We start from the raw sequence: 20,809 nt of genomic DNA on the forward strand, positions 1-20,809 counted from the left end.
AGCTGTACAACACTGGGATTGTGTGCGCAGCTTGCCAACTGATAGAAAACAGTACATTACCACTTTCCTGACTTTTCCAATCACATGAATATTCGATAAGAAGCTGTTTTGAACCACTTTTCTTTTCTTCTTGTCAAACACTTGGCAGACCTCCGTGAAACGTCCAGAACACGATGGGAGATGTTTTCTGTGCTCGCGCAGGTTTTCCTTGCCAGACAGAGTGGGAAAGCTTTCTGCTAGGATGTAGACCACAGAAGACGCTAAAGACGCAGGTTCGATGCTCTCCGGAGCTAAGCGCCGCTCCCGGGCTTCTTTCGGCAGAAGCCGCGCTAAGAGAGCACTGTGAGCGGTACAATCGTCTTTGCGCGAAGAAGCCGCTTCTTCGGCTCCGGGAGCCGGAGAGAGCGGCAGCATCGGAAAGGTGAAGAAGGAAGCTGTACAACACTGGGATTGTGTGCGCAGCTTGCCAACTGATAGAAAACAGTACATTACCACTTTCCTGACTTTTCCAATCACATGAATATTCGATAAGAAGCTGTTTTGGACAGCTTTACTTTTCTTTATGCCAAACACTTGGCCGACCTCCGTGCAACGTCCAGAACACGATGGGAGATGTTTTCTGTGCTCCCGCAGGTTTTCCTTGCCAGACAGAGTGGAAAAGCCTTCTGCTAGGATGTAGACCACAAAAGACGCTAAAGACTGAAGGTACGATGCTCTCCGGAGCTAAGCGCCGCTCCCGGGCTTCTTTCGGCAGAAGCGGCGCTAAGAGAGCACTGTGAGCGGTACAATCGTCTTTGCGCGAAGAAGCCGCTTCTTCGGCTCCGGGAGCCGGAGAGAGCGGCAGCATCGGAAAGGTGAAGAAGGAAGCTGTACAACACTGGGATTGTGTGCGCAGCTTGCCAACTGACAGAAAACAGTACATTACCACTTTCCTGACTTTTCTAATCACATGAATATTCGATAAGAAGCTGTTTTGGACAACTTTTCTTTTCTTCTTGTCGAACACTTGGCAGACCTCCGTGCAACGTGCAGAACACGATGGGAGATGTTTTCTGTGCTCGCGCAGGTTTTCCTTGCCAGACAGAGTGGAAAAGCCTTCTGCTAGGATGTAGACCACAAAAGACGCTAAAGGCGAAGGTACGATGCTCTCCGGAGCTAAGCGCCGCTCCCGGGCTTCTTTCGGCAGAAGCCGCGCTAAGAGAGCACTGTGAGCGGTACAATCGTCTTTGCGCGAAGAAGCCGCTTCTTCGGCTCCGGGAGCCGGAGAGAGCGGCAGCATCGGAAAGGTGAAGAAGGAAGCTGTACAACACTGGGATTGTGTGCGCAGCTTGCCAACTGATAGAAAACAGTACATTACCACTTTCCTGACTTTTCCAATCACATGAATATTCGATAAGAAGCTGTTTTGGACAGCTTTTCTTTTCTTCTTCTCGAACACTTGGCCGACCTCCGTGCAACGTCCAGAACACGATGGGAGATGTTTTCTGTGCTCGCGCAGGTTTTCCTTGCCAGACAGAGTGGAAAAGCTTTCTGCTAGGATGTAGACCACAAAAGACGCTAAAGACGAAGGTACGATGCTCTCCGGAGCTAAGAGCCGCTCCCGGGCTTCTTTCGGCAGAAGCCGCGCTAAGAGAGCACTGTGAGCGGTACAATCGTCTTTGCGCGAGGAAGCCGCTTCTTCGGCTCCGGGAGCCGGAGAGAGCGGCATGATCGGAAAGGTGAAGAAGGAAGCTGTACAACACTGGGATTGTGTGCGCAGCTTGCCAACTGATAGAAAACAGTACATTACCACTTTCCTGACTTTTCCAATCACATGAATATTCGAAAAGAAGCTGTTTTGGACAGCTTTCCTTTTCTTCTTGTCAAACACTTGGCAGACCTCCGTGCAACTTCCAGAACACGATGGGAGGTGTTTTCTGTGCTCGCGCAGGTTTTTCTTGCCAGACAGAGTGGAAAAGCCTTCTGCTAGGATGTAGACCACAAAAGACGCTAAAGGCGAAGGTACGATGCTCTCCGGAGCTAAGCGCCGCTCCCGGGCTTCTTTCGGCAGAAGCGGCGCTAAGAGAGCACTGTGAGCGGTACAATCGTCTTTGCGCGAAGAAGCCGCTTCTTCGGCTCCGGGAGCCGGAGAGAGCGGCAGCATCGGAAAGGTGAAGAAGGAAGCTGTACAACACTGGGATTGTGTGCGCAGCTTGCCAACTGATAGAAAACAGTACATTACCACTTTCCTGACTTTTCCAATCACATGAATATTCGATAAGAAGCTGTTTTGGACAGCTTTTCTTTTCTTTATGCCAAACACTTGGCAGACCTCCGTGCAACGTCCAGAACACGATGGGAGATGTTTTCTGTGCTCGCGCAGGTTTTCCTTGCCAGACAGAGTGGAAAAGCTTTCTGCTAGCATGTAGACCACAAAAGACGCTAAAGGCGAAGGTACGATGCTCTCCGGAGCTAAGCGCCGCTCCCGGGCTTCTTTCGGCAGAAGCGGCGCTAAGAGAGCACTGTGAGCGGTACAATCGTCTTTGCGCGAAGAAGCCGCTTCTTCGGTTCCGGGAGCCGGAGAGAGCGGCATGATCGGAAAGGTGAAGAAGGAAGCTGTACAACACTGGGATTGTGTGCGCAGCTTGCCAACTGATAGAAAACAGTACATTACCACTTTCCTGACTTTTCCAATCACATGAATATTCGATAAGAAGCTGTTTTGGACAGATTTTCTTTTCTTCTTCTCGAACACTTGGCCGAACTCCGTGCAACGTCCAGAACACGATGGGAGATGTTTTCTGTGCTCGCGCAGGTTTTCCTTGCCAGACAGAGTGGAAAAGCTTTCTGCTAGGATGTAGACCACAAAAGACGCTAAAGACGAAGGTACGATACTCTCCGGAGCTAAGAGCCGCTCCCGGGCTTCTTTCGGCAGAAGCCGCGCTAAGAGAGCACTGTGAGCGGTACAATCGTCTTTGCGCGAGGAAGCCGCTTCTTCGGCTCCGGGAGCCGGAGAGAGCGGCATGATCGGAAAGGTGAAGAAGGAAGCTGTACAACACTGGGATTGTGTGCGCAGCTTGCCAACTGATAGAAAACAGTACATTACCACTTTCCTGACTTTTCCAATCACATGAATATTCGAAAAGAAGCTGTTTTGGACAGCTTTCCTTTTCTTCTTGTCAAACACTTGGCAGACCTCCGTGCAACTTCCAGAACACGATGGGAGGTGTTTTCTGTGCTCGCGCAGGTTTTCCTTGCCAGACAGAGTGGAAAAGCCTTCTGCTAGGATGTAGACCACAAAAGACGCTAAAGGCGAAGGTACGATGCTCTCCGGAGCAAAGCGCCGCTCCCGGGCTTCTTTCGGCAGAAGCGGCGCTAAGAGAGCACTGTGAGCGGTACAATCGTCTTTGCGCGAAGAAGCCGCTTCTTCGCCTCCGCCAGCCGGAGAGAGCGGCAGCATCGGAAAGGTGAAGAAGGAAGCTGTACAACACTGGGATTGTGTGCGCAGCTTGCCAACTGATAGAAAACAGTACATTACCACTTTCCTGACTTTTCCAATCACATGAATATTCGATAAGAAGCTGTTTTGAACCACTTTTCTTTTCTTCTTGTCAAACACTTGGCAGACCTCCGTGAAACGTCCAGAACACGATGGGAGATGTTTTCTGTGCTCGCGCAGGTTTTCCTTGCCAGACAGAGTGGAAAAGCTTTCTGCTAGGATGTAGACCACAGAAGACGCTAAAGACGCAGGTTCGATGCTCTCCGGAGCTAAGCGCCGCTCCCGGGCTTCTTTCGGCAGAAGCCGCGCTAAGAGAGCACTGTGAGCGGTACAATCGTCTTTGCGCGAAGAAGCCGCTTCTTCGGCTCCGGGAGCCGGAGAGAGCGGCATGATCGGAAAGGTGAAGAAGGAAGCTGTACAACACTGGGATTGTGTGCGCAGCTTGCCAACTGATAGAAAACAGTACATTACCACTTTCCTGACTTTTCCAATCACATGAATATTCGATAAGAAGCTGTTTTGGACAGCTTTACTTTTCTTTATGCCAAACACTTGGCCGACCTCCGTGCAACGTCCAGAACACGATGGGAGATGTTTTCTGTGCTCCCGCAGGTTTTCCTTGCCAGACAGAGTGGAAAAGCCTTCTGCTAGGATGTAGACCACAAAAGACGCTAAAGACTGAAGGTACGATGCTCTCCGGAGCTAAGCGCCGCTCCCGGGCTTCTTTCGGCAGAAGCGGCGCTAAGAGAGCACTGTGAGCGGTACAATCGTCTTTGCGCGAAGAAGCCGCTTCTTCGGCTCCGGGAGCCGGAGAGAGCGGCAGCATCGGAAAGGTGAAGAAGGAAGCTGTACAACACTGGGATTGTGTGCGCAGCTTGCCAACTGACAGAAAACAGTACATTACCACTTTCCTGACTTTTCTAATCACATGAATATTCGATAAGAAGCTGTTTTGGACAACTTTTCTTTTCTTCTTGTCGAACACTTGGCAGACCTCCGTGCAACGTGCAGAACACGATGGGAGATGTTTTCTGTGCTCGCGCAGGTTTTCCTTGCCAGACAGAGTGGAAAAGCCTTCTGCTAGGATGTAGACCACAAAAGACGCTAAAGGCGAAGGTACGATGCTCTCTGGAGCTAAGCGCCGCTCCCGGGCTTCTTTCGGCTGAAGCCGCGCTAAGAGAGCACTGTGAGCGGTACAATCGTCTTTGCGCGAAGAAGCCGCTTCTTCGGCTCCGGGAGCCGGAGAGAGCGGCAGCATCGGAAAGGTGAAGAAGGAAGCTGTACAACACTGGGATTGTGTGCGCAGCTTGCCAACTGATAGAAAACAGTACATTACCACTTTCCTGACTTTTCCAATCACATGAATATTCGATAAGAAGCTGTTTTGGACAGCTTTTCTTTTCTTCTTCTCGAACACTTGGCAGACCTCCGTGCAACGTCCAGAACACGATGGGAGATGTTTTCTGTGCTCGCGCAGGTTTTCCTTGCCAGACAGAGTGGAAAAGCTTTCTGCTAGGATGTAGACCACAAAAGACGCTAAAGACGAAGTTACGATGCTCTCCGGAGCTAAGAGCCGCTCCCGGGCTTCTTTCGGCAGAAGCCGCGCTAAGAGAGCACTGTGAGCGGTACAATCGTCTTTGCGCGAGGAAGCCGCTTCTTCGGCTCCGGGAGCCGGAGAGAGCGGCATGATCGGAAAGGTGAAGAAGGAAGCTGTACAACACTGGGATTGTGTGCGCAGCTTGCCAACTGATAGAAAACAGTACATTACCACTTTCCTGACTTTTCCAATCACATGAATATTCGAAAAGAAGCTGTTTTGGACAGCTTTCCTTTTCTTCTTGTCAAACACTTGGCAGACGTCCGTGCAACTTCCAGAACACGATGGGAGGTGTTTTCTGTGCTCGCGCAGGTTTTTCTTGCCAGACAGAGTGGAAAAGCCTTCTGCTAGGATGTAGACCACAAAAGACGCTAAAGGCGAAGGTACGATGCTCTCCGGAGCTAAGCGCCGCTCCCGGGCTTCTTTCGGCAGAAGCGGCGCTAAGAGAGCACTGTGAGCGGTACAATCGTCTTTGCGCGAAGAAGCCGCTTCTTCGGCTCCGGGAGCCGGAGAGAGCGGCAGCATCGGAAAGGTGAAGAAGGAAGCTGTACAACACTGGGATTGTGTGCGCAGCTTGCCAACTGATAGAAAACAGTACATTACCACTTTCCTGACTTTTCCAATCACATGAATATTCGATAAGAAGCTGTTTTGGACAGCTTTACTTTTCTTTATGCCAAACACTTGGCAGACCTCCGTGCAACGTCCAGAACACGATGGGAGATGTTTTCTGTGCTCGCGCAGGTTTTCCTTGCCAGACAGAGTGGAAAAGCTTTCTGCTAGCATGTAGACCACAAAAGACGCTAAAGGCGAAGGTACGATGCTCTCCGGAGCTAAGCGCCGCTCCCGGGCTTCTTTCGGCAGAAGCGGCGCTAAGAGAGCACTGTGAGCGGTACAATCGTCTTTGCGCGAAGAAGCCGCTTCTTCGGTTCCGGGAGCCGGAGAGAGCGGCATGATCGGAAAGGTGAAGAAGGAAGCTGTACAACACTGGGATTGTGTGCGCAGCTTGCCAACTGATAGAAAACAGTACATTACCACTTTCCTGACTTTTCCAATCACATGAATATTCGATAAGAAGCTGTTTTGGACAGATTTTCTTTTCTTTATGCCAAACACTTGGCAGACCTCCGTGCAACGTCCAGAACACGATGGGAGATGTTTTCTGTGCTCGCGCAGGTTTTCCTTGCCAGACAGAGTGGAAAAGCCTTCTGCTAGGATGTAGACCACAAAAGACGCTAAAGACGAAGTTACGATGCTCTCCGGAGCTAAGCGCCGCTCCCGGGCTTCTTTCGGCAGAAGCCGCGCTAAGAGAGCACTGTGAGCGGTACAATCGTCTTTGCGCGAAGAAGCCGCTTCTTCGGCTCCGGGAGCCGGAGAGAGCGGCACCTTCGGAAAGGTGAAGAAGGAAGCTGTACAACACTGGGATTGTGTGCGCAGCTTGCCAACTGATAGAAAACAGTACATTACCACTTTCCTGACTTTTCCAGTCACATGAATATTCGATAAGAAGCTGTTTTGAACCACTTTTCTTTTCTTCTTGTCAAACACTTGGCCGACCTCCGTGAAACGTCCAGAACACGATGGGAGATGTTTTCTGTGCTCGCGCAGGTTTTCCTTGCCAGACAGAGTGGGAAAGCTTTCTGCTAGGATGTAGACCACAAAAGACGCTAAAGACGCAGGTTCGATGCTCTCCGGAGCTAAGCGCCGCTCCCGGGCTTCTTTCGGCAGAAGCCGCGCTAAGAGAGCACTGTGAGCGGTACAATCGTCTTTGCGCGAAGAAGCCGCTTCTTCGGCTCCGGGAGCCGGAGAGAGCGGCAGCATCGGAAAGGTGAAGAAGGAAGCTGTACAACACTGGGATTGTGTGCGCAGCTTGCCAACTGATAGAAAACAGTACATTACCACTTTCCTGACTTTTCCAATCACATGAATATTCTATAAGAAGCTGTTTTGGACAGCTTTTCTTTTCTTTATGCCAAACACTTGGCAGATCTCCGTGCAACGTCCAGAACACGATGGGAGATGTTTTCTGTGCTCGCGCAGGTTTTCCTTGCCAGACAGAGTGGAAAAGCTTTCTGCTAGCATGTAGACCACAAAAGACGCTAAAGGCGAAGGTACGATGCTCTCCGGAGCTAAGCGCCACTCCCGGGCTTCTTTCGGCTGAAGCGGCGCTAAGAGAGCACTGTGAGCGGTACAATCGTCTTTGCGCGAAGAAGCCGCTTCTTCGGCTCCGGGAGCCGGAGAGAGCGGCATGATCGGAAAGGTGAAGAAGGAAGCTGTACAACACTGGGATTGTGTGCGCAGCTTGCCAACTGATAGAAAACAGTACATTACCACTTTCCTGACTTTTCCAATCACATGAATATTCGATAAGAAGCTGTTTTGGACAGCTTTACTTTTCTTTATGCCAAACACTTGGCCGACCTCCGTGCAACGTCCAGAACACGATGGGAGATGTTTTCTGTGCTCCCGCAGGTTTTCCTTGCCAGACAGAGTGGAAAAGCCTTCTGCTAGGATGTAGACCACAAAAGACGCTAAAGACTGAAGGTACGATGCTCTCCGGAGCTAAGCGCCGCTCCCGGGCTTCTTTCGGCAGAAGCGGCGCTAAGAGAGCACTGTGAGCGGTACAATCGTCTTTGCGCGAAGAAGCCGCTTCTTCGGCTCCGGGAGCCGGAGAGAGCGGCAGCATCGGAAAGGTGAAGAAGGAAGCTGTACAACACTGGGATTGTGTGCGCAGCTTGCCAACTGACAGAAAACAGTACATTACCACTTTCCTGACTTTTCTAATCACATGAATATTCGATAAGAAGCTGTTTTGGACAACTTTTCTTTTCTTCTTGTCGAACACTTGGCAGACCTCCGTGCAACGTGCAGAACACGATGGGAGATGTTTTCTGTGCTCCCGCAGGTTTTCCTTGCCACACAGAGTGGTAAAGCCTTCTGCTAGGACGTGGACCACAAAAGACGCTAAAGACGAAGGTACGATGCTCTCCGGAGTTAAGCGCCGCTCCCGGGCTTCTTTCGGCAGAAGCGGCGCTAAGAGAGCACTGTGAGCGGTACAATCGTCTTTGCGCGAAGAAGCCGCTTCTTCGGCTCCGGGAGCCGGAGAGAGCGGCAGCATCGGAAAGGTGAAGAAGGAAGCTGTACAACACTGGGGTTGTGTGCGCAGCTTGCCAACTGATAGAAAACAGTACATTACCACTTTCCTGACTTTTCCAATCACATGAATATTCGATACGAAGCTGTTTTGGACAGATTTTCTTTTCTTTATGCCAAACACTTGGCAGACCTCCGTGCAACGTGCAGAACACGATGGGAGATGTTTTCAGTGCTCGCGCAGGTTTTCCTTGCCAGACAGAGTGGAAAAGCCTTCTGCTAGGATGTAGACCACAAAAGACGCTAAAGACGCAGTTACGATGCTCTCCGGAGCTAAGCGCCGCTCCCGGGCTTCTTTCGGCAGAAGCCGCGCTAAGAGAGCACTGTGAGCGGTACAATCGTCTTTGCGCGAAGAAGCCGCTTCTTCGGCTCCGGGAGCCGGAGAGAGCGGCAGCATCGGAAAGGTGAAGAAGGAAGCTGTACAACACTGGGATTGTGTGCGCAGCTTGCCAACTGATAGAAAACAGTACATTACCACTTTCCTGACTTTTCCAATCACATGAATATTCGATAAGAAGCTGTTTTGGACAGATTTTCTTTTCTTTATGGCAAACACTTGGCAGACCTCCGTGCAACGTGCAGAACACGATGGGAGATGTTTTCTGTGCTCGCGCAGGTTTTCCTTGCCAGACAGAGTGGAAAAGCTTTCTGCTAGGATGTAGACCACAAAAGACGCTAAAGGCGAAGGTACGATGCTCTCCGGAGCTAAGCGCCGCTCCCGGGCTTCTTTCGGCAGAAGCCGCGCTAAGAGAGCACTGTGAGCGGTAGAATCGTCTTTGCGCGAAGAAGCCGCTTCTTCGGCTCCGGGAGCTGGAGAGAGCGGCATGATCGGAAAGGTGAAGAAGGAAGCTGTAAAACACTGGGATTGTGTGCGCAGCTTGCCAACTGATAGAAAACAGTACATTACCACTTTCCTGACTTTTCCAATCACATGAATATTCGATAAGAAGCTGTTTTGGACAGATTTTCTTTTCTTTATGCCAAACACTTGGCAGACCTCCGTGCAACGTGCAGAACACGATGGGAGATGTTTTCTGTGGTCGCGCAGGTTTTCCTTGCCAGACAGAGTGGAAAAGCCTTCTGCTAGGATGTAGACCACAAAAGACGCTAAAGACTGAAGGTACGATGCTCTCCGGAGCTAAGCGCCGCTCCCGGGCTTCTTTCGGCAGAAGCCGCGCTAAGAGAGCACTGTGAGCGGTACAATCGTCTTTGCGCGAAGAAGCCGCTTCTTCGGCTCCGGGAGCCGGAGAGAGCGGCAGCATCGGAAAGGTGAAGAAGGAACCTGTACAACACTGGGATTGTGTGCGCAGCTTGCCAACTGATAGAAAACAGTACATTACCACTTTCCTGACATTTCCAATCACATGAATATTCGATAAGAAGCTGTTTTGGACAGCTTTTCTTTTCTTTATGCCAAACACTTGGCAGACCTCCGTGCAACGTCCAGAACACGATGGGAGATGTTTTCTGTGCTCGCGCAGGTTTTCCTTGCCAGACAGAGTGGAAAAGCCTTCTGCTAGGATGTAGACCACAAAAGACGCTAAAGACGCAGGTACGATGCTCTCCGGGGTTAAGCGCCGCTCCCGGGCTTCTTTCGGCAGAAGCCGCGCTAAGAGAGCACTGTGAGCGGTACAATCGTCTTTGCGCGAAGAAGCCGCTTCTTCGGCTCCGGGAGCCGGAGAGAGCGGCAGCATCGGAAAGGTGAAGAAGGAAGCTGTACAACACTGGGATTGTGTGCGCAGCTTGCCAACTGATAGAAAACAGTACATTACCACTTTCCTGACTTTTCCAATCACATGAATATTCTATAAGAAGCTGTTTTGGACAGCTTTTCTTTTTTTTATGCCAAACACTTGGCAGATCTCCGTGCAACGTCCAGAACACGATGGGAGATGTTTTCTGTGCTCCCGCAGGTTTTCCTTGCCAGACAGAGTGGAAAAGCCTTCTGCTAGGATGTAGACCACAAAAGACGCTAAAGGCGAAGGTACGATGCTCTCCGGAGCTAAGCGCCGCTCCCGGGCTTCTTTCGGCAGAAGCCGCGCTAAGAGAGCACTGTGAGCGGTACAATCGTCTTTGCGCGAAGAAGCCGCTTCTTCGGCTCCGGGAGCCGGAGAGAGCGGCAGCATCGGAAAGGTGAAGAAGGAAGCTGTACAACACTGGGATTGTGTGCGCAGCTTGCCAACTGATAGAAAACAGTACATTACCACTTTCCTGACTTTTCCAATCACATGAATATTCGATAAGAAGCTGTTTTGGACAGATTTTCTTTTCTTTATGCCAAACACTTGGCAGACTTCCGTGCAACGTCCAGAACACGATGGGAGATGTTTTCTGTGCTCACGCATGTTTTCCTTGCCAGACAGCGTGGAAAAGCTGTCTTCTAGGATGTAGACCACAAAAGACGCTAAAGGCGAAGGTACGATGCTCTCCGGAGGTAAGAGCCGCTCCCGGGCTTCTTTCGGCAGAAGCGGCGCTAAGAGAGCACTGTGAGCGGTACAATCGTCTTTGCGTGAAGAAGCCGCTTCTTCGGCTCCGGGAGCCGGAGAGAGCGGCAGCATCGGAAAGGTGAAGAAGGAAGCTGTACAACACTGGGATTGTGTGCGCAGCTTGCCAACTGATAGAAAACAGTACATTACCACTTTCCTGACTTTTCCAATCACACGAATATTCGATAAGAAGCTGTTTTGGACAGATTTCCTTTTCTTCTTGTCAAACACTTGGCAGACCTCCGTGCAACGTCCAGAACTAGATGGGAGGTGTTTTCTGTGCTCGCGCAGGTTTTCCTTGCCAGACAGAGTGGAAAAGCCTTCTGCTAGGATGTAGACCACAAAAGACGCTAAAGGCGAACGTACGATGCTCTCCGGAGCTAAGCCCCGCTCCCGGGCTTCTTTCGGCAGAAGCCGCGCTAAGAGAGCACTGTGAGCGGTACAATCGTCTTTGCGCGAAGAAGCCGCTTCTTCGGCTCCGGGAGCCGGAGAGAGCGGCAGCATCGGAAAGGTGAAGAAGGAAGCTGTACAACACTGGGATTGTGTGCGCAGCTTGCCAACTGATAGAAAACAGTACATTACCACTTTCCTGACTTTTCCAATCACATGAATATTCTATAAGAAGCTGTTTTGGACAGCTTTTCTTTTTTTTATGCCAAACACTTGGCAGATCTCCGTGCAACGTCCAGAACACGATGGGAGATGTTTTCTGTGCTCCCGCAGGTTTTCCTTGCCAGACAGAGTGGAAAAGCCTTCTGCTAGGATGTAGACCACAAAAGACGCTAAAGGCGAAGGTACGATGCTTTTCGGAGCTAAGCGCCGCTCCCGGGCTTCTTTCGGCAGAAGCCGCGCTAAGAGAGCACTGTGAGCGGTACAATCGTCTTTGCGCGAAGAAGCCGCTTCTTCGGCTCCGGGAGCCGGAGAGAGCGGCACCTTCGGAAAGGTGAAGAAGGAAGCTGTACAACACTGGGATTGTGTGCGCAGCTTGCCAACTGATAGAAAACAGTACATTACCACTTTCCTGACTTTTCCAATCACATGAATATTCGATAAGAAGCTGTTTTGGACAGATTTTCTTTTCTTTATGCCAAACACTTGGCAGACCTCCGTGCAACGTCCAGAACACGATGGGAGATGTTTTCTGTGCTCACGCATGTTTTCCTTGCCAGACAGCGTGGAAAAGCTTTCTTCTAGGATGTAGACCACAAAAGACGCTAAAGGCGAAGGTACGATGCTCTCCGGAGGTAAGAGCCGCTCCCGGGCTTCTTTCGGCAGAAGCGGCGCTAAGAGAGCACTGTGAGCGGTACAATCGTCTTTGCGCGAAGAAGCCGCTTCTTCGGCTCCGGGAGCCGGAGAGAGCGGCAGCATCGGAAAGGTGAAGAAGGAAGCTGTACAACACTGGGATTGTGTGCGCAGCTTGCCAACTGATAGAAAACAGTACATTACCACTTACCTGACTTTTCCAATCACATGAATATTCGATAAGAAGCTGTTTTGGACAGCTTTTCATTTCTTTATGCCCAACACTTGGCCGACCTCCGTGCAACGTCCAGAACACGATGGGAGATGTTTTCTGTGCTCGCGCAGGTTTTCCTTGCCAGACAGAGTGGAAAAGCCTTCTGCTAGGATGTAGACCACAAAAGACGCTAAAGACGCAGTTACGATGCTCTCCGGAGCTAAGCGCCGCTCCCGGGCTTCTTTCGGCAGAAGCCGCGCTAAGAGAGCACTGTGAGCGGTACAATCGTCTTTGCGCGAAGAAGCCGCTTCTTCGGCTCCGGGAGCCGGAGAGAGCGGCATGATCGGAAAGGTGAAGAAGGAAGCTGTACAACACTGGGATTGTGTGCGCAGCTTGCCAACTGATAGAAAACAGTACATTACCACTTTCCTGACTTTTCCAATCACATGAATATTCGATAAGAAGCTGTTTTGGACAGATTTTCTTTTCTTCTTCTCGAACACTTGGCCGACCTCCGTGCAACGTCCAGAACACGATGGGAGATGTTTTCTGTGCTCGCGCAGGTTTTCCTTGCCAGACAGAGTGGAAAAGCTTTCTGCTAGCATGTAGACCACAAAAGACGCTAAAGACGAATGTACGATGCTCTCCGGAGCTAAGAGCCGCTCCCGGGCTTCTTTCGGCAGAAGCCGCGCTAAGAGAGCACTGTGAGCGGTACAATCGTCTTTGCGCGAAGAAGCCGCTTCTTCGGCTCCGGGAGCCGGAGAGAGCGGCATGATCGGAAAGGTGAAGAAGGAAGCTGTACAACACTGGGATTGTGTGCGCAGCTTGCCAACTGATAGAAAACAGTACATTACCACTTTCCTGACTTTTCCAATCACATGAATATTCGAAAAGAAGCTGTTTTGGACAGCTTTCCTTTTCTTCTTGTCAAACACTTGGCAGACCTCCGTGCAACTTCCAGAACACGATGGGAGGTGTTTTCTGTGCTCGCGCAGGTTTTCCTTGCCAGACAGAGTGGAAAAGCCTTCTGCTAGGATGTAGACCACAAAAGACGCTAAAGACGCAGTTACGATGCTCTCCGGAGCTAAGCGCCGCTCCCGGGCTTCTTTCGGCAGAAGCGGCGCTAAGAGAGCACTGTGAGCGGTACAATCGTCTTTGCGCGAAGAAGCCGCTTCTTCGGCTCCGGGAGCCGGAGAGAGCGGCAGCATCGGAAAGGTGAAGAAGGAAGCCGTACAACACTGGGATTGTGTGCGCAGCTTGCCAACTGATAGAAAACAGTACATTACCACTTTCCTGACTTTTCCAATAACATGAATATTCGATAAGAAGCTGTTTTGGACAGATATTCTCTTCTTTATGCCAAACACTTGGCAGACCTCTGTGCAACGTCCAGAACTCGATGGGAGATGTTTTCTGTGCTCGCGCAGGTTTTCCTTGCCAGACAGAGTGGAAAAGCCTTCTGCTAGGATGTAGACCACAAAAGACGCTAAAGGCGAAGGTACGATGCTCTCCGGAGCAAAGCGCCGCTCCCGGGCTTCTTTCGGCAGAAGCGGCGCTAAGAGAGCACTGTGAGCGGTACAATCGTCTTTGCGCGAAGAAGCCGCTTCTTCGGCTCCGGGAGCCGGAGAGAGCGGCAGCATCGGAAAGGTGAAGAAGGAAGCTGTACAACACTGGGATTGTGTGCGCAGCTTGCCAACTGATAGAAAACAGTACATTACCACTTTCCTGACTTTTCCAATCACATGAATATTCGATAAGAAGCTGTTTTGAACCACTTTTCTTTTCTTCTTGTCAAACACTTGGCAGACCTCCGTGAAACGTCCAGAACACGATGGGAGATGTTTTCTGTGCTCGCGCAGGTTTTCCTTGCCAGACAGAGTGGGAAAGCTTTCTGCTAGGATGTAGACCACAAAAGACGCTAAAGACGCAGGTTCGATGCTCTCCGGAGCTAAGCGCCGCTCCCGGGCTTCTTTCGGCAGAAGCCGCGCTAAGAGAGCACTGTGAGCGGTACAATCGTCTTTGCGCGAAGAAGCCGCTTCTTCGGCTCCGGGAGCCGGAGAGAGCGGCAGCATCGGAAAGGTGAAGAAGGAAGCTGTACAACACTGGGATTGTGTGCGCAGCTTGCCAACTGATAGAAAACAGTACATTACCACTTTCCTGACTTTTCCAATCACATGAATATTCGATAAGAAGCTGTTTTGGACAGCTTTACTTTTCTTTATGCCAAACACTTGGCCGACCTCCGTGCAACGTCCAGAACACGATGGGAGATGTTTTCTGTGCTCCCGCAGGTTTTCCTTGCCAGACAGAGTGGAAAAGCCTTCTGCTAGGATGTAGACCACAAAAGACGCTAAAGACTGAAGGTACGATGCTCTCCGGAGCTAAGCGCCGCTCCCGGGCTTCTTTCGGCAGAAGCGGCGCTAAGAGAGCACTGTGAGCGGTACAATCGTCTTTGCGCGAAGAAGCCGCTTCTTCGGCTCCGGGAGCCGGAGAGAGCGGCAGCATCGGAAAGGTGAAGAAGGAAGCTGTACAACACTGGGATTGTGTGCGCAGCTTGCCAACTGACAGAAAACAGTACATTACCACTTTCCTGACTTTTCTAATCACATGAATATTCGATAAGAAGCTGTTTTGGACAACTTTTCTTTTCTTCTTGTCGAACACTTGGCAGACCTCCGTGCAACGTGCAGAACACGATGGGAGATGTTTTCTGTGCTCCCGCAGGTTTTCCTTGCCACACAGAGTGGTAAAGCCTTCTGCTAGGACGTGGACCACAAAAGACGCTAAAGACGAAGGTACGATGCTCTCCGGAGTTAAGCGCCGCTCCCGGGCTTCTTTCGGCAGAAGCCGCGCTAAGAGAGCACTGTGAGCGGTACAATCGTCTTTGCGCGAAGAAGCCGCTTCTTCGGCTCCGGGAGCCGGAGAGAGCGGCAGCATCGGAAAGGTGAAGAAGGAAGCTGTACAACACTGGGGTTGTGTGCGCAGCTTGCCAACTGATAGAAAACAGTACATTACCACTTTCCTGACTTTTCCAATCACATGAATATTCGATAAGAAGCTGTTTTGGACAGATTTTCTTTTCTTTATGCCAAACACTTGGCAGACCTCCGTGCAATGTGCAGAACACGATGGGAGATGTTTTCAGTGCTCGCGCAGGTTTTCCTTGCCAGACAGAGTGGAAAAGCCTTCTGCTAGGATGTAGACCACAAAAGACGCTAAAGACGCAGTTACGATGCTCTCCGGAGCTAAGCGCCGCTCCCGGGCTTCTTTCGGCAGAAGCCGCGCTAAGAGAGCACTGTGAGCGGTAGAATCGTCTTTGCGCGAAGAAGCCGCTTCTTCGGCTCCGGGAGCTGGAGAGAGCGGCATGATCGGAAAGGTGAAGAAGGAAGCTGTAAAACACTGGGATTGTGTGCGCAGCTTGCCAACTGATAGAAAACAGTACATTACCACTTTCCTGACTTTTCCAATCACATGAATATTCGATAAGAAGCTGTTTTGGACAGATTTTCTTTTCTTTATGCCAAACACTTGGCAGACCTCCGTGCAACGTGCAGAACACGATGGGAGATGTTTTCTGTGGTCGCGCAGGTTTTCCTTGCCAGACAGAGTGGAAAAGCCTTCTGCTAGGATGTAGACCACAAAAGACGCTAAAGACTGAAGGTACGATGCTCTCCGGAGCTAAGCGCCGCTCCCGGGCTTCTTTCGGCAGAAGCGGCGCTAAGAGAGCACTGTGAGCGGTACAATCGTCTTTGCGCGAAGAAGCCGCTTCTTCGGCTCCGGGAGCCGGAGAGAGCGGCAGCATCGGAAAGGTGAAGAAGGAATCTGTACAACACTGGGATTGTGTGCGCAGCTTGCCAACTGATAGAAAACAGTACATTACCACTTTCCTGACATTTCCAATCACATGAATATTCGATAAGAAGCTGTTTTGGACAGCTTTTCTTTTTTTTATGCCAAACACTTGGCAGATCTCCGTGCAACGTGCAGAACACGATGGGAGATGTTTTCTGTGCTCCCGCAGGTTTTCCTTGCCAGACAGAGTGGAAAAGCCTTCTGCTAGGATGTAGACCACAAAAGACGCTAAAGGCGAAGGTACGATGCTCTCCGGAGCTAAGCGCCGCTCCCGGGCTTCTTTCGGCAGAAGCGGCGCTAAGAGAGCACTGTGAGCGGTACAATCGTCTTTGCGCGAAGAAGCCGCTTCTTCGGCTCCGGGAGCCGGAGAGAGCGGCAGCATCGGAAAGGTGAAGAAGGAAGCTGTACAACACTGGGATTGTGTGCGCAGCTTGCCAACTGATAGAAAACAGTACATTACCACTTTCCTGACTTTTCCAATCACACGAATATTCGATAAGAAGCTGTTTTGGACAGCTTTCCTTTTCTTCTTGTCAAACACTTGGCAGACCTCCGTGCAACGTCCAGAACTAGATGGGAGGTGTTTTCTGTGCTCGCGCAGGTTTTCCTTGCCAGACAGAGTGGAAAAGCCTTCTGCTAGGATGTAGACCACAAAAGACGCTAAAGGCGAACGTACGATGCTCTCCGGAGCTAAGCGCCGCTCCCGGGCTTCTTTCGGCAGAAGCCGCGCTAAGAGAGCACTGTGAGCGGTACAATCGTCTTTGCGCGAAGAAGCCGCTTCTTCGGCTCCGGGAGCCGGAGAGAGCGGCAGCACCGGAAAGGTGAAGAAGGAAGCTGTACAACACTGGGATTGTGTGCGCAGCTTGCCAACTGATAGAAAACAGTACATTACCACTTTCCTGACTTTTCCAATCACATGAATATTCGATAAGAAGCTGTTTTGGACAGATTTTCTTTTCTTTATGCCAAACACTTGGCCGACCTCCGTGAAACGTCCAGAACACGATGGGAGATGTTTTCTGTGCTCGCGCAGGTTTTCCTTGCCAGACAGAGTGGAAAAGCCTTCTGCTAGGATGTAGACACAAAAGACGCTAAAGACGCAGTTACGATGCTCTCCGGAGCTAAGCGCCGCTCCCGGGCTTCTTTCGGCAGAAGCCGCGCTAAGAGAGCACTGTGAGCGGTACAATCGTCTTTGCGCGAAGAAGCCGCTTCTTCGGCTCCGGGAGCCGGAGAGAGCGGCAGCATCGGAAAGGTGAAGAAGGAAGCTGTACAACACTGGGATTGTGTGCGCAGCTTGCCAGCTGATAGACAGCAGTACATTACCACTTTCCTGACTTTTCTAATCACATGAATATTCTATAAGAAGCTGTTTTGGACATATTTTCTTTTCTTCTTTTCGAACACTTGGCAGACCTCCGTGCAACGTCCAGAACACGATGGGAGATGTTTTCTGTGCTCGCGCAGGTTTTCCTTGCCAGACAGCGTGGAAAAGCTTTCTTCTAGGATGTAGACCACAAAAGACGGTAAAGGCGAAGGTACGATGCTCTCCGGAGCAAAGCGCCGCTCCCGGGCTTCTTTCGGCAGAAGCGGCGCTAAGAGAGCACTGTGAGCGGTACAATCGTCTTTGCGCGAAGAAGCCGCTTCTTCGGCTCCGGGAGCCGGAGAGAGCGGCAGCATCGGAAAGGTGAAGAAGGAAGCTGTACAACACTGGGATTGTGTGCGCAGCTTGCCAACTGATAGAAAACAGTACATTACCACTTTCCTGACTTTTCCAATCACATGAATATTCGATAAGAAGCTGTTTTGAACCACTTTTCTTTTCTTCTTGTCAAACACTTGGCAGACCTCCGTGAAACGTCCAGAACACGATGGGAGATGTTTTCTGTGCTCGCGCAGGTTTTCCTTGCCAGACAGAGTGGGAAAGCTTTCTGCTAGGATGTAGACCACAAAAGACGCTAAAGACGCAGGTTCGATGCTCTCCGGAGCTAAGCGCCGCTCCCGGGCTTCTTTCGGCAGAAGCCGCGCTAAGAGAGCACTGTGAGCGGTACAATCGTCTTTGCGCGAAGAAGCCGCTTCTTCGGCTCCGGGAGCCGGAGAGAGCGGCAGCATCGGAAAGGTGAAGAAGGAAGCTGTACAACACTGGGATTGTGTGCGCAGCTTGCCAACTGATAGAAAACAGTACATTACCACTTTCCTGACTTTTCCAATCACATGAATATTCGATAAGAAGCTGTTTTGGACAGCTTTACTTTTCTTTATGCCAAACACTTGGCCGACCTCCGTGCAACGTCCAGAACACGATGGGAGATGTTTTCTGTGCTCCCGCAGGTTTTCCTTGCCAGACAGAGTGGAAAAGCCTTCTGCTAGGATGTAGACCACAAAAGACGCTAAAGACTGAAGGTACGATGCTCTCCGGAGCTAAGCGCCGCTCCCGGGCTTCTTTCGGCAGAAGCGGCGCTAAGAGAGCACTGTGAGCGGTACAATCGTCTTTGCGCGAAGAAGCCGCTTCTTCGGCTCCGGGAGCCGGAGAGAGCGGCAGCATCGGAAAGGTGAAGAAGGAAGCTGTACAACACTGGGATTGTGTGCGCAGCTTGCCAACTGACAGAAAACAGTACATTACCACTTTCCTGACTTTTCTAATCACATGAATATTCGATAAGAAGCTGTTTTGGACAACTTTTCTTTTCTTCTTGTCGAACACTTGGCAGACCTCCGTGCAACGTGCAGAACACGATGGGAGATGTTTTCTGTGCTCCCGCAGGTTTTCCTTGCCACACAGAGTGGTAAAGCCTTCTGCTAGGACGTGGACCACAAAAGACGCTAAAGACGAAGGTACGATGCTCTCCGGAGTTAAGCGCCGCTCCCGGGCTTCTTTCGGCAGAAGCCGCGCTAAGAGAGCACTGTGAGCGGTACAATCGTCTTTGCGCGAAGAAGCCGCTTCTTCGGCTCCGGGAGCCGGAGAGAGCGGCAGCATCGGAAAGGTGAAGAAGGAAGCTGTACAACACTGGGGTTGTGTGCGCAGCTTGCCAACTGATAGAAAACAGTACATTACCACTTTCCTGACTTTTCCAATCACATGAATATTCGATAAGAAGCTGTTTTGGACAGATTTTCTTTTCTTTATGCCAAACACTTGGCAGACCTCCGTGCAATGTGCAGAACACGATGGGAGATGTTTTCAGTGCTCGCGCAGGTTTTCCTTGCCAGACAGAGTGGAAAAGCCTTCTGCTAGGATGTAGACCACAAAAGACGCTAAAGACGCAGTTACGATGCTCTCCGGAGCTAAGCGCCGCTCCCGGGCTTCTTTCGGCAGAAGCCGCGCTAAGAGAGCACTGTGAGCGGTAGAATCGTCTTTGCGCGAAGAAGCCGCTTCTTCGGCTCCGGGAGCTGGAGAGAGCGGCATGATCGGAAAGGTGAAGAAGGAAGCTGTAAAACACTGGGATTGTGTGCGCAGCTTGCCAACTGATAGAAAACAGTACATTACCACTTTCCTGACTTTTCCAATCACATGAATATTCGATAAGAAGCTGTTTTGGACAGATTTTCTTTTCTTTATGCCAAACACTTGGCAGACCTCCGTGCAACGTCCAGAACACGATGGGAGATGTTTTCTGTGCTCGCGCAGGTTTTCCTTGCCAGACAGAGTGGAAAAGCCTTCTGCTAGGATGTAGACCACAAAAGACGCTAAAGACTGAAGGTACGATGCTCTCCGGAGCTAAGCGCCGCTCCCGGGCTTCTTTCGGCAGAAGCGGCGCTAAGAGAGCACTGTGAGCGGTACAATCGTCTTTGCGCGAAGAAGCCGCTTCTTCGGCTCCGGGAGCCGGAGAGAGCGGCAGCATCGGAAAGGTGAAGAAGGAATCTGTACAACACTGGGATTGTGTGCGCAGCTTGCCAACTGATAGAAAACAGTACATTACCACTTTCCTGACATTTCCAATCACATGAATATTCGATAAGAAGCTGTTTTGGACAGCTTTTCTTTTTTTTATGCCAAACACTTGGCAGATCTCCGTGCAACGTGCAGAACACGATGGGAGATGTTTTCTGTGCTCCCGCAGGTTTTCCTTGCCAGACAGAGTGGAAAAGCCTTCTGCTAGGATGTAGACCACAAAAGACGCTAAAGGCGAAGGTACGATGCTCTCCGGAGCTAAGCGCCGCTCCCGGGCTTCTTTCGGCAGAAGCGGCGCTAAGAGAGCACTGTGAGCGGTACAATCGTCTTTGCGCGAAGAAGCCGCTTCTTCGGCTCCGGGAGCCGGAGAGAGCGGCAGCATCGGAAAGGTGAAGAAGGAAGCTGTACAACACTGGGATTGTGTGCGCAGCTTGCCAACTGATAGAAAACAGTACATTACCACTTTCCTGACTTTTCCAATCACACGAATATTCGATAAGAAGCTGTTTTGGACAGCTTTCCTTTTCTTCTTGTCAAACACTTGGCAGACCTCCGTGCAACGTCCAGAACTAGATGGGAGGTGTTTTCTGTGCTCGCGCAGGTTTTCCTTGCCAGACAGAGTGGAAAAGCCTTCTGCTAGGATGTAGACCACAAAAGACGCTAAAGGCGAACGTACGATGCTCTCCGGAGCTAAGCGCCGCTCCCGGGCTTCTTTCGGCAGAAGCCGCGCTAAGAGAGCACTGTGAGCGGTACAATCGTCTTTGCGCGAAGAAGCCGCTTCTTCGGCTCCGGGAGCCGGAGAGAGCGGCAGCACCGGAAAGGTGAAGAAGGAAGCTGTACAACACTGGGATTGTGTGCGCAGCTTGCCAACTGATAGAAAACAGTACATTACCACTTT

Source organism: Ammospiza caudacuta, chromosome 7 (genome assembly GCF_027887145.1).
Source record: "Ammospiza caudacuta isolate bAmmCau1 chromosome 7, bAmmCau1.pri, whole genome shotgun sequence".
Lineage (NCBI taxonomy): Eukaryota > Metazoa > Chordata > Aves > Passeriformes > Passerellidae > Ammospiza > Ammospiza caudacuta.